The sequence below is a fragment of the Crinia signifera genome, chromosome 1 (genome assembly GCF_055691185.1).
Source record: "Crinia signifera chromosome 1, ASM5569118v1, whole genome shotgun sequence".
NCBI lineage: Eukaryota > Metazoa > Chordata > Amphibia > Anura > Myobatrachidae > Crinia > Crinia signifera.
In genome coordinates this window covers 254,787,684-254,802,748 of record NC_139217.1, presented here as the reverse complement: position 1 = coordinate 254,802,748, position 15,065 = coordinate 254,787,684, and the positions used below count along the sequence as shown (strand labels likewise).

At 41.0% G+C, this 15,065-nt stretch overlaps 1 long non-coding RNA gene across 3 annotated transcripts in view; it reads right to left on the bottom strand.

Annotated features, from left to right (window-relative positions):
* The window catches only part of LOC146073275 (uncharacterized), a 99,216-nt gene that overhangs the window by 79,353 nt on the left and 4,798 nt on the right, over window positions 1-15,065 (bottom strand). For all 3 annotated transcript variants that reach the window (XR_014473275.1, XR_014473276.1, XR_014473277.1), the window contains one exon: window positions 14,605-14,639. This is a non-coding gene — a long non-coding RNA (uncharacterized LOC146073275). The remainder of the gene's footprint in view (window positions 1-14,604; window positions 14,640-15,065) is intronic.

The following is a 15,065-nucleotide window of genomic DNA, read 5'->3' as shown; positions in this document are numbered from 1 at the left end:
CAGATTTTGGGGTGCTTTTTCTCCTTCATACCTTCTGAAAATGAAAAATTTTGAGCCAGAACTGCATTTTTTGTGTAAAAAAATGTATTTTTTCATTTTCACTGCCCACTTGTATCAAAATTGGTGAAACCCCTGGGGGTTTGAAATGTACACTATACCCCTAGATGAATTCCCTGAGGGGTGTACTTTGCAAAATGGGGTGACTTGTGGGGGGGTTCCACTGTATTGGTGCAACATAGCACCCACCATTCATTCCACCAAAATCTGTGCTGCAAAATCCAAAAATCACTCCTTCCCTTCTGAGTCCTGCCATGCACCCAACTGGTATTTTTTGGTCACATGTGAGGCATTGCCGTACTCGGGAGAAATTGGGGCACAGATTTTGGGGTGCTTTTTCTCCTTCATACCTTCTGAAAATGAAAAATTTTGAGCCAGAACTGCATTTTTGTGTAAAAAAATGTAATTTTTCATTTTCACTGCCCAGTTGTATCAAAATTGGTGAAACCCCTGGGGGTTTGAAATGTACACTATACCCCTAGATGAATTCCCTGAGGGGTGTAGTTTGCAAAATGGGGTCACTTGTGGGGGGGTTCCACTGTATTGGTGCTTGGGGGGTCTTGCTAATGCGACATAGCACCCACCAAAATTCCACCAGAATCTGAGCTGCAAAATCCAAAAATCACTCCTTCCCTTCTGAGTCCTGCCATGCACCCAAATGGTATTTTTTGGTCACATGTGAGGCATTGCCGTACTCGGGAGAAATTGGGGCACAGATTTTGGGGTGCTTTTTCTCCTTCATACCTTCTGAAAATGAAAAATTTTGAGCCAGAACTGCATTTTTGTGTAAAAAATGTAATTTTTCATTTTCACTGCCCACTTGTATCAAAATTGGTGAAACCCCTGGGGGTTTGAAATGTACACTATACCCCTAGATGAATTCCCTGAGGGGTGTAGTTTGCAAAATGGGGTCACTTGTGGGGGGGTTCCACTGTATTGGTGCTTGGGGGGTCTTGCTAATGCGACATAGCACCCACCAAAATTCCACCAGAATCTGAGCTGCAAAATCCAAAAATCACTCCTTCCCTTCTGAGTCCTGCCATGCACCCAACTGGTATTTTTTGGTCACATGTGAGGCATTGCCGTACTCGGGAGAAATTGGGGCACATATTTTGGGGTGCTTTTTCTCCTTCATACCTTCTGAAAATGAAAAATTTTGAGCCAGAACTGCATTTTTGTGTAAAAAAATGTAATTTTTCATTTTCACTGCCCACTTGTATCAAAATTGGTGAAACCCCTGGGGGTTTGAAATGTACACTATACCCCTAGATGAATTCCCTGAGGGGTGTACTTTGCAAAATGGGGTGACTTGTGGGGGGGTTCCACTGTATTGGTGCAACATAGCACCCACCATTCATTCCACCAAAATCTGTGCTGCAAAATTCAAAAATCACTCCTTCCCTTTTGAGTCCTGCCATGCACCCAACTGGTATTTTTTGGTCACATGTGAGGCATTGCCGTACTCGGGAGAAATTGGGGCACAGATTTTGGGGTGCTTTTTCTCCTTCATACCTTCTGAAAATGAAAAATTTTGAGCCAGAACTGCATTTTTGTGTAAAAAAATTTAATTTTTCATTTTCACTGCCCACTTGTATCAAAATTGGTGAAACCCCTGGGGGTTTGAAATGTACACTATACCCCTAGATGAATTCCCTGAGGGGTGTAGTTTGCAAAATGGGGTCACTTGTGGGGGGGTTCCACTGTATTGGTGCTTGGGGGGTCTTGCTAATGCGACATAGCACCCACCAAAATTCCACCAGAATCTGAGCTGCAAAATCCAAAAATCACTCCTTCCCTTCTGAGTCCTGCCATGCACCCAAATGGTATTTTTTGGTCACATGTGAGGCATTGCCGTACTCGGGAGAAATTGGGGCACAGATTTTGGGGTGCTTTTTCTCCTTCATACCTTCTGAAAATGAAAAATTTTGAGCCAGAACTGCATTTTTGTGTAAAAAATGTAATTTTTCATTTTCACTGCCCACTTGTATCAAAATTGGTGAAACCCCTGGGGGTTTGAAATGTACACTATACCCCTAGATGAATTCCCTGAGGGGTGTTGTTTGCAAAATGGGGTCACTTGTGGGGGGGTTCCACTGTATTGGTGCTTGGGGGGTCTTGCTAATGCGACATAGCACCCACCAAAATTCCACCAGAATCTGAGCTGCAAAATCCAAAAATCACTCCTTCCCTTCTGAGTCCTGCCATGCACCCAACTGGTATTTTTTGGTCACATGTGAGGCATTGCCGTACTCGGGAGAAATTGGGGCACATATTTTGGGGTGCTTTTTCTCCTTAATACCTTCTGAAAATGAAATATTTTGAGCCAGAACTGCATTTTTGTGTAAAAAAATGTAATTTTTCATTTTCACTGCCCACTTGTATCAAAATTGGTGAAACCCCTGGGGGTTTGAAATGTACACTATACCCCTAGATGAATTCCCTGAGGGGTGTACTTTGCAAAATGGGGTGACTTGTGGGGGGGTTCCACTGTATTGGTGCAACATAGCACCCACCATTCATTCCACCAAAATCTGTGCTGCAAAATTCAAAAATCACTCCTTCCCTTTTGAGTCCTGCCATGCACCCAACTGGTATTTTTTGGTCACATGTGAGGCATTGCCGTACTCGGGAGAAATTGGGGCACAGATTTTGGGGTGCTTTTTCTCCTTCATACCTTCTGAAAATGAAAAATTTTGAGCCAGAACTGCATTTTTGTGTAAAAAAATGTAATTTTTCATTTTCACTGCCCACTTGTATCAAAATTGGTGAAACCCCTGGGGGTTTGAAATGTACACTATACCCCTAGATGAATTCCCTGAGGGGTGTAGTTTGCAAAATGGGGTCACTTGTGGGGGGGTTCCACTGTATTGGTGCTTGGGGGGTCTTGCTAATGCGACATAGCACCCACCAAAATTCCACCAGAATCTGAGCTGCAAAATCCAAAAATCACTCCTTCCCTTCTGAGTCCTGCCATGCACCCAAATGGTATTTTTTGGTCACATGTGAGGCATTGCCGTACTCGGGAGAAATTGGGGCACAGATTTTGGGGTGCTTTGTCTCCTTCATACCTTCTGAAAATGACAAATTTGGAGCCAGAACTGCATTTTTGTGTAAAAAAAATAATTTTTCATTTTCACTGCCCAGTTGTACCACAATTGGTGAAACCCCTGGGGGTTTGAAATGTACACTATACCCCTAGATGAATTCCCTGAGGGGTGTAGTTTGCAAAATGGGGTCACTTGTGGGGGGGTTCCTAACTTTTAGCATCTTATGGTGCCTAGAAACCTACATGGTGCCTAAAAAATAATCTCATAAAAAGGAGGCTCCAAAATCAAGTAGGTGCTCCTTCTATTATGAAGCCTGTGGTTTGGTCAACGTGCACACTAGGGCCACATATAGGATATTTATGAAAACAAAAGAATTGGGGGAATCAATTTTTAGTCACATTTCTCTAGTAAAATGTACTGTGTTCCTTAGAAAAATGTATTAAAATTGCAAATCTGCAAAAAAAATGAAATTTTGAAATTTCACCTACACTTTGTTTTAATTCCTGTGAAACACCTAAAGGGTTAACAAACTTCCAAAATGCTGTTTTGAATACTGTGAGGGGTGCAGTTTTTGAAATGGTATCATTTATGGGGGTGTCTCACATACAAGTCCCTCAAAGTCACATCAGAACTGAACTGGTCCCTAAAAAAATCAGTGTTTGAAATTTTCTTGAAAATTTGAGAATTTGCTATTCATATTGTAAGCCTCCTAGTGTCCAAAAAAATTAAAAGGAAGTTGAAATAATGATGGAAACATAAAGTAGACATATGGTCTATGTTAGTTATTAACTATTTTGAGTGGTATGATTATTTGTTTTACAAGCAGAAAATTTAACATTTTGCAAATTGCTAAATTTTCCATTTTTTTACGACATTTTGGTATTTTTCACAAAAAAACACAGACTGTATCGACCCAAATTTACCACTAATTTGAAGTACAATGTGTCACGAAAAAACAATCTCAAAATCACTGGGATAAGTAAAAGCAAAAAAAAGTTATCCCCACTTAAGTGAGACATGTCAGATTTGAAAAAAAGGGCTCTGTCAGGAACGCAAAAACTGGCTCTGTCAGGAAGGGGTTAAACATTACTCCTGTAAAATGTTACAGATATAAGAAATCACCTTGGAGATCTGTGATCTGTATTTAAAATCACTCAGCTTGCATTCTTATGTCCTTATATGATAATAGCCTTTATCTATATAACGTATAGTGATTGGTAGTCTATACCATATATAAAACACAAGAGTGGTAGCTATTCAGGGAGCAATGTATATATATATATTTTCTTTCATACTCATGGTGGACACTGGGACAGTGGGGGGTGGGTGGAGCCACCATTGTCCCAGTGTCCACCATGGATTCAGAAAAAAGGATTTTCCAGGTAGGACCAAAATCCAGTTTTGAAATAGGTCACATGTTTACACTTAGGCCCTTATTCTTTTGATTCACAAGACTGCAAATTCACAGCCTTGCAAGTCCACCAGATGCTGCCCTGTGAATGCCGGGTCGCTGCAAGGCCTGTGAATGGATGCTTAACATAAACATCCATTCGCGGTCCAGGGGGAACAGCCACATCATTCGATGATCTCAGGTGCGTGGACATTTGGGTGGAAGTGGGTGGGCAACTGACATCCTGTGATGTCAGCTGCCCACCCCCAGCACCTACGTCACCTGGTGATTACCATGGGAACACCCATGAACTGCTGGGCATTCCCATGAACGCACCTATCCGTCACTGCCCCATGCCCCCCACCCACTATCTTGGGTGCATGCACCCGGCGAACACCCTGTTCCCATGTCAGCATGCTCCCGGCGTATGCACATGTACAGAAATGCGCATGCGCATCTGACCACTAGCAAACTAAGGGGTTTGAACAAATGGACCAGAATAACCCCCTTAGTTCTTTCATAACAGATAGGATGGTGATGTTTTTTAACCAGTTAACCACTCTGTGGGCTTCCTAAAGTTTTTCTTGCAACCTATCCTCTTGTTTACTTGTATACACCTCAATTTCGTCTCACCTTTCACGTATTCCATAAGTTCTTACATATGAATATGTTAAAAATATTGTTTAAAGGACTATAGATATTATATGGCTAGAATACAATGACAGTGCAAATAATTATAGCTATAGAAGATGATGTTCATAAACAGTGTGGCAATAGCGCAATCACTGAAAGACTGGTTGTGAGGAAACGGGAACTCCCAATGGACCAATGCCATTCGATTTTTTTTAATTATGTGATCTGATGTCATCCCAATGACAGTTATTTATGTGGCCCCCTTTAAGGACCTAGGGCCAACTGCAAAACCTCTGTAAATGTCATGGTTCTGACCACTCTATTGAATTAAGATATACCAATATTTTATATACAATAACGTCTAGTGACGGCTCCAGAGGAGGGGCTGTAGCACAGTTCAAAATTCAAAAGGGGGAGAAACACCAACTGCCAGGGAGTCTGTTTGGAGTGGCAGTTGCTGTGCCTCCCCTATTTATATTTTGAAATATGCTGCAGGCCCCCCACTAGAGGCTCCCCTGGTAACTTCTGATATCAGGACTGGATGAGTTATGGAACTCAGGGATGACTTCTAATATCATAGATTTCAGTTTTTAGTTTTAACTGTAAACTCAAGAAGAGGGATGTAATGATATTTTCAATAACATCTGAGACACTTCAAAATCTGAGCCAGTAATTGTGCAAGTTGCAGATCAGCACCAGAGCTATAATATGAGACTTCCAATGCCAGCAAAAGTGTATATATAGATGCAGAGAGAGAGAGAGAGAGAGAGAGAGAAAGGAAGGAAGGAAGGAAGGAAGGAAGGAAGGAAGGAAGGAAGGAAGGAAGGAAGGAAGGAAGGAAGAAATAAAGGAGAATATTATACTGAAAATATTATACAGAAGATAAATGATTAGAGATGGAGTGGGGTCATATTTATTTTACTCTGGTGCAAATGAATTGTCCTCTTATTCTCTTTCTTTCTCTCTCTCGTCTCATAATACCCTGTCTCTTAGCACCCTCCCCTGGCTACCCTTTCCACTCAACCCTGATACACTCCTTTCATTACTAAATTCTTCCTTTCATGGCACATGGTCTCATGTAACTCCCATCCCTAATCCCTGTCATCTTGTATGATATATTTATTTCAATAACACTGTTTTTTTTTTAGCATGTGACAAATGTCAATAACATTTATTACACCCAAAACCTGTTAGGATAGGATACAGTATCATAAGCAGAATATATCTTCACTCCATTCCTATGTCACCTACATTATCGCCTTGTTTTCAGCAAATATATAAAGGCAGTTTATTCCCTTACTTACTATATTTCTATAAGCAAAACCTGTATCCTGATCTAAAGACCCATACCGCACAAATAACCTGGGTCCGACCCGGTTTGTTGCCAGGTCGACCAGGGTCTCTGTGCTGTGTGAAAGGGCCATTTGAAAAAAAAAACATTCCAACCCAGGATAAAAGAAAGGTTTTACCTGGGTCAGACCAGGGTTGCAGGACAGTGTAAACAGGTAACCCGCGTCGAGCGACGCAGGTCCCGTTTACACTATAAGGAGGCAGCGTCAGCTCCAAGCATTGCCTCCTTCTCCATCCCCGATGATGCAACACCACACTGCCCCGCCCCCTTACTGATGTCAGCGAGCCAGCTTATTGCAGGGCTGCAGTGGGGGCTTAATCATCGCAAATGTCAGGTCGCTCCAGGGAAGAAACCTGTGTCCAAATCCTGCATGCGACCCAGCATTTGCGATGTGAAAGGGGTATTAATGGTACAAAGAGGCATAGGGCATCTTTCTACGTTTGATTACTATTAACAACACTACAATGATAAAATAATAAGGAAAAACAATTCCAGAACTATTTCATTATGAAGACATTAGAATTATATTCATATACAGTATTCACAAAACTCTTGACTAGTAACTTCTTTAAGATGTGCGTGTAGGATATATGATCCTCAATATTGGCAATGTTTACAGTACCTGCAGCATTATAAGTATATACAGTACATTGGATAAAATGCTATTAGTCCCAATCTAAATGAAACTATATATTGGTAAACTGTAATTAATAGTTATGAGATAATGTAAGCATAGCTAAAGGGATACTATAATAACAATGTACACTTTAAAGCAATATGGCAGTTTTCAATTATCCCAAAACAAAACATTTTTCCCGATGTTTCACAGATATTTTATTTCAGGCTATCCAATTTGTTCCCTCAAAAAAAAAAAAACAACAACATGATTTCGCCCAAAAACACAAAAGCTTAGTGAAACCTGTGTGTTTGCGCTTGGTAAAAAACTGGACTGTTTGTGAGGATTTGGTAACTTCTGCCTAAGGCAGGTCAAACAAAATCCCTTAGAGGCAGTGGTTCGTGCATACTTATTGAGGTTAATTGAATAGCTGTGCGACACAATTACCGGTGATTAATGATCGCAGGTAACTGAATACTGGCCTATGGGCTTAGGAGGTAATTCTTGTTGACTCACAAAGCAACAAATTTCGCTGCTTTGTGAGCCAACTAAACGCCGCCTGCACTAACACCCGCCTCTCTCTGGATGCCACCGTCCCGGCAGGCATGTGAATGGATATTTTGCATAAACATCCATTCACAGCCTTGGGTGCGTGACTGAAATCATTCGATGGTCGTCGAACATCGAATAATTTCTGTAGCACTCACAAATTTAAGTCACTCTCTGAGTTTTGTGGTGCCCTGCTACGTGAACAGGGCAGGCAGCTGACATCCGGTGACATCAGTTGCCTGCCCACGGAAAGGAAGGACGCCACTCTTGTTCGCATGGGGGTGCCCAGCGGTTTCCTGGGTACGCTAGGACGCCTCATTCACGTTGCCCCCCCCCCGTTGCAAGCACCATGGAGACTATGCAAGTCTACAGAAGGCCTGCACATGTGCATAAGCGAATATGCACATGCACAGGCCTTCACCAATTGCCAATTCGCCACAGGGCAAATTACCAAGAATGACCTCCTAAATTTACTAAAGTGTGAGTTTTTAAAAGGAACAGATGACCGATTGCTGTAGAACAGTGGTTCCCAAACTTTTTTGAATCACGGCGCCCTTGAGCCTCAAAACAATTTCACGGCACCCCTAGGCCGAATGTTAATTATCGATAAATTTAGAAAAAAAATATTAAATTGTGTTTATATGTCATCCTTAGGGTCAGTTACATGGTAAGAGACAGGATTTACTACTGTTTGTCAATGTTATCATTGGTAGCACTGGTTTTGTCTGTGATATTGATCATAAATCATTTTAATTGGTCCTGGGCCACCAACTCAGGGCACCCCTGCAACTGTCCTGAGGCACCCCAGGGTGCCACGGCACACAGTTTGGGAACCACTGCTGTAGAAGGAAAGAGCCAGAGGCTGCAATGCTGTGAGCAGGAGACCAGCGCCAGGGGGACCAGTGCCAGATGACCGATTGCTGTAGAAGGAAAGAGCCAGAGGCTGCAATGCTGTGAGCAGGAGACCAGCGCCATGCGCTGGTCTCCTGCTCACAGCATTGCAGCCTCTGGCTCTTTCCTTCTACAGCAATCGGGGCAGCCAGGAGTAGGGGGATGGCGCAGGGGACTCCTGCTCACAACATTGCAGCCTCTGGCTCTTTCCTTCTACAGCAATCGGGGCAGCCAGGAGTAGGGAGATGGCGCAGGGGACCAGTCTCCTGTTCATAGCATTGCAGCCTCTGGCTCTTTCCTTCTACAGCAAACTGAGGCAGCCAGGAGTAGGGGGATGGCGCAGGGGACCAGCACCAGGCAGAGAGGGAGATTGTCGCAGCTGGGAGCATGGGGACGTTTCTGTCGGGACCAGAGACCAGTGCCGGGTGGAGCAGAAGACTGGTGCGGCTGGGAGCAGGGGTCCAGCATTGAGGAGAGCATGAGAATGGCGCAAATTGTAGCAGGGGAATGGTGCTGTCGGGAGCAAGGGATCAGCGCAAACAAGTACATTATAACAGTGGTTAAAGCAGGTCACAGCATGGGTAGGAGCTATAGGCTATGGTGCTGTGGGCAGGAGACAAGTGCCGGGGGTTTGGAGCAGTTGACCAGGAAGGTGAGGAGGGGAGCAGGCGACTAGCATTACATTGGAGGGAATTAGGAGGGGTATAAAGTGATGCCTGTCACCCTTTCAAACTCCTGCTCCACCTCCCCTTTCCTTATTCACTCCCCCCCCCCTTCTCTCACTCAACACCTCCCTCTCTCTCACAAACCCCCCCCCCCCCCATCTTGGTGCTCTATTTTGCTCTCTAACCATCCCCTCTTTCTTTCTCTCTCACAGTCTCTCCTTCTTTCTCTCTGCCCCCTTTCTCTCTACCTGGCACTGTCTCTCCCTCTCACACTGCCTCACCCCTTTCTCTCCCTGACAGCCTCTCTCGCTGACACCACCCTCTCTCATTCTCTCTTTGCCTGACACCCCCTCAATCCCTATCTCTCCACCTTTCTCACACTGATAGCTTCCCTCTCTCTCGCTCTCGTTCCCCTCTCTTTTCCTAACACCCCCTTTCCCTCCCTGACACCCTCTCTCGCTCTCTCATTCTCTCTCTTTCCCTGATACCCCTCTCTCCCTGACACGCTCATTCTTATTCTTTCCCTGGCACCCCCTTTCTCCCCCTGACATCCTTTCTTTTGTTCTGTCTCCTCCCTGACATTCTCTCTCCTGAATGCACCCATCCATTTCTCTTACTCAACCCACTCTTTCGCACCTCTCTATTTCTCCTCTGACACCCCTCCCTCACTTCTCACTTTCTCTCATTCTCCATTAAGCCTCTCTCTCCCTGACCACCACTCTCTCACTCCGCTCTATTTTTTTTCTTTCCCTGGCACCCTCTGTGTTTCTCACTCCTCCGCTCCCCCCCACACACACTCAAGGGGCATTTTAGTGATAATGGTAGGGTAGAGGGCCTTTTCAAAATTTTACTATGGGGCCGACAAAGTTCTAGTTATGCCCCTGCACATAGGGATAAGTTTCTCAGTGCAGAATCGTGTATACTTATATGGATTACTGAATACTTTCGACAATATATAAAATAAACCTTGATTTATGATTAGGTTATATTTTGATTTAGTTTTTTTGCAATATAGCATTAAAAATATGCACACGAAAATCACAAATGTATGTTCCTACAAACACAATTTTTTCTTAAAATTTTTTTTTTTTTTTCACCAGCGTGACACATTGTTATTTTGTGAATTATTATTTAATTTAACAACACATTTTATTATCATTGTAAATAAGAGTAAAATAAATCAAACTCATCCTATATTTAGCGTTGATAATAATAATAATAATTATTATTATTATTGCTGATAATATTATTTACATAGTGCCACTATTTTTTACAGTAATTCAGAGAGAATATGTGTCCTGCTACATTGGTGCATACAGCCTAAATAAACAAACACACACACACACACACACACACACAATCACACAGACTCACACACACAAACATCCACACTGGGGGTTATTCTGCTTCCTTCAGAAAGGCAAAATCACTCTCTAATGGACAAAACCATATGCATTGCAGGTGGGGCTGATGTAACATGTGCAGAGATAGTTAGATTTGGGTTGGGGGTGTACTTCAAACTGATATCTATATTGCAGTGTAAAAATAAAGCAGCCACTATTTACCCTGCACAGAAACAATAAAACACCTAAATCTAACACTCACATGTTACATCTGCCCCACCTGCAGTGCATATGGTTTTGTCCATTAGAGAGTTATTGTGTCTTTCCGAGTGAATCAGAATAACCCCCACAATCTCACTCTCACACACAAACACACACACACACACACACACACACACACACACAAATAAGGCCTTGTTCAGGAATTGAACTCATGACCTCAGTGCTTTGAGACAGCAATGCTAACCACTGTTCCATTGTGCTGTAAAACAATAGGCAGCACAGAATGGAAACCATTGGGGCCAGAAAATGGTCATATATTACATCTCTTTTTAAAAGGACTGCGTTTGCTTCTATGGTCCAATAAGAGTAGGACATTTAAAAAATAAATAGAGGTTTATAATTAGTCAGAAGAACATCCTATAAAGCTATTTACAGAGATGGAATTTCCCTTTACTTGTATGTTGAAGTTTAAGGTGGGACTTCCTCTTTAGGCTCACCTATCTGTGTTATCCATATTCTCCAGTCTGCTGACTGCATACATAATGGTTGGTGGCTTTGGCATTTTTTTTTTATATCTCTATGGTCACAGCACTTGCCTGTTCACATAGCAACACACATTGTGTCCAATGGGTATGGAAGAATGTCTGCTATACTCCTCTATATTCCTGACATCTTACATTTTAGGATCAGGAAGGTAGGTTGGGTTCAATACTCTTGGTTGGCAAGTTTAGCAAAATGAATTGATAATGAAAAATGAAAGCTGTAATTTTCTATTCTCATTCGCCATTGCAGTTATGGAGATTCTGGTTTTGGCATATGCACACATCTGTTCCTATGGCAGCAACTAAGACTGGCATAAAGAAAAGAAATACTATGTTCTTTCCCGAGATTTGCAAGAAAACAGTGGTCATGCAGACTTATGGAACATAATTCCATGGCTTCATCCCTGTATGTAATATCTGTACATGCATTATATACTGGGATATAGCCAATGCAGCAATGTGACAAATTCACACTCTAAATCAGCGATTCTTCTTCAGTAGAGAGCACCCATAACACACCAATACATGTGATGTGTACTGAAGGAATGAATGCAGAAAACACCATTTCTGGGATTGTGCTAGATCATAAAATCACCCTCAGAATTACTCCCTTAAATTATGCATAAATAAGATTTTTTGGGGACAATGCATTAATGGATCTTTCTATTTATAAATACAGTATAAAACAGCACAAGTTATCTGTAAAAAGTACATTCAAAACAATTGTCTTTTAATACTAATCATGACTAGTCTTCCAAAGTGATGAACACCATGTATTATTTGTGTAGTGGGAAATTCTGTCCAGCATCAGTAAATATCATAGCTAACAATATGCCTTTTACACAATTTTGCCATCATTTCTTATTCCTAGCAGTTCCACATTAAGGCAGTAAAGGTGCCCATACACTGAGGCGATTTGGTCCGATTTCCGCCGATTGCGACCAATTGGCCCGTTAAATCGGAGCAAGTCGCCTCTCCCTGACATGCCGTCGGGACTGATGCGCGGTCCCGTGTGCATCGGACCCGACCGGGTGGACGGACCTGCTGCTCGACCGACCACCCGTCCTGGGACCTCCCTCCTGGCGGCGAGGGAGGCGGGAAGCAGGGGCGCATGCGATCCATCACAACCGATCGCATGCGTCCCTGCCGCTGGGAAGGTCCTGGCAGCTTGCCAGGGAATCGGGTGTCCAAACACTGCTGCGAGACGTTGCAGCAGTGTATGGGCACCTTAACAGTATATTTTAACAGATTATTAACCAGATTCACTGAGCTTCAAAATTGACAAAATGGAGAGTGATAAACGATCAACCAATCAGCTCCTACTGACATTTTTCAAACACAGCCTGTGACATATAGTAGCAGGCAGGATCTGATTGGCTGGCTGTTTATCACTCTCCATTTTATCACTTTTAAAGCTTTGTGCATCTGGCCCTATGTCATGATGACATAGGGCCAGATGCATTAGCATTGCATTACTACATGCATTAGCATTGCATTACTAAACAAAACATGCAAATTTGGTTTACATATGTATGTATTAAGATATAACATCATTATGTGGAAAATACATATTCCCCGATCATACCTCTGTTAGTCCGTACTTATACATGTAATCACATATTAATTAGGATGAGCTGCATAACGTTAAAGTAGATATATCTAACTATGGATATGGGGATATGGTTCTCTATCTCTCTCTCTCTCTCTCTCTCTCTCTCTCTCTCTCTCTCTCTCTCTCTCTCTCTCTCTCTCTAGTTCATTATTTGATTATATGGTGTATAGGTAAAGATTTTCGTTTTAAATCCTGTATTTGTTACCTGGGTATAATTGATAAATAATATAGTATTGGCATGTACAGTATTATATTGTTTTTTAAAATTATTTTGTAAGGTTTGTTTTTTGTATTCTACAGCTGGAGCAGAATTTGTGGCATTATCAGTCTGTACATATACAGTATTTGGCAACTTTGGGTCATGTTAGACAATGATGGAATATACAAAAATACACAGTCAGAAAAAAGCAAATATAATTTATTACTAGTAATTATCGCTCCAGTCAGATGTACACAACAATACCTTACCCTAAATATATATATATATATATATATATATATATGTATATGTATATATATATATATATATATATATATATATATATATTTGGCTAAACAGTATTGGCATCATACATGTAAATGATGATGAACAAGATTCTCTCCCCCATTTTTCCTAGCTTTAAATTGTTTTTGACATTTTGTAGAGTACCAATTGTGTAATATACTTTTCTAGCTCTATATAATACATACACAAATGTCTAAACTGAATTGTATGTATGTATGTATGTAAGTTCTTGACTATGAACTATAGTCTGTGCATGGTAATGAATGTGTATTTGTATGTTTGGGTATGTAAAATGTAAGCTCAAAAAGAAAATAGACTAATGTGAATGATTCAAATATTCCCTGTAAAGTGCAATATGACATGTTAACACACACGCACACACCCACACACACGCGCGCGCGAACGCGCATGCACACACACGATAATGAGTTCTGGTGTTATCTCTTCTGCAGTCATTAGGAACACTGTATCGTAAGAAACATCACCCCTATTTACAGTACAACATATATAATAACCCAATAACAATAACATCGCTATTTAATTGACATAGTTACAAATGATAAACCTATACCTGCTTTAGTGACAGTGGTATATAGACAGTAGCATTAATATTATAAAAAACAAAACAACTAAATTGCTGATGGGAAAATTTTCACCCATGCATGTATTAGTGTACATATACACTCACAGTATATAGCTGTCTGTCACACACCTATGATGTTCCTACATCTGTTAATTCAAATATACTGTTGTTGTAGTAGTAATAATAATAATAATAATAATAATAATAATAACATAATACATTATTAGAAAACAAGTATTATGTAACGAGGGTAGAATATAGGGCTATAAGTCACCAGTAATAATATTACATATATACGCACATACATCCACTACAGAATATTACATTAAATCGGTAGCATTGAAAATAGAATTACTGTGCATGAACGTATTACACTGCAAACATAGAATATGTGTACAGTACTGTATTTAACTGTGGATACATCATGTGGATATATTAGCACCAGGCCTTTTATAGTGGCTTAATGCACAATGACAGCAGTAACTACAAATAAAGACAAAGAGCATGGACGGATATACAGTATGTCTCCTACTAGAATTTCACATTTCACCAAATTCCTTCAACCTGAAATATCTTCTGAAAGAAAATGCAGTCTTACCTTGTGGACTAGATATCTTCCTCTGTGTTTTCCACCTAGAAAAGGACAGACAGGTTTTAATTATTTGCATCTGACCATGATCATATTTTACACACATAACACTATGGGTGTTAGGAGCACATTATAATATATATATATATATATATATATATATATATATATATATATTCACTTCCCTGCACAGTTTGAGAGGCCCCCCACTCTAGAATCTTTCAAAAGCAGTCTCAAGACTTTCCTGTTTCCTCAAGCATTTTCACAATTCCATTAAGTATAGTTTATGAAAAGCTTTTCTGTACTTCATTGTTCCTGTACTGTATTATATTCATTCTATCTGTTTAGTGCATCGAGTCCTATTGGATAATGAGCACTATATAAATAAAATAATACTAATAATACTACTAATAATAATCATAATAATAATAAAATATTCTATTATAATACAGGAATACATATATTATAGT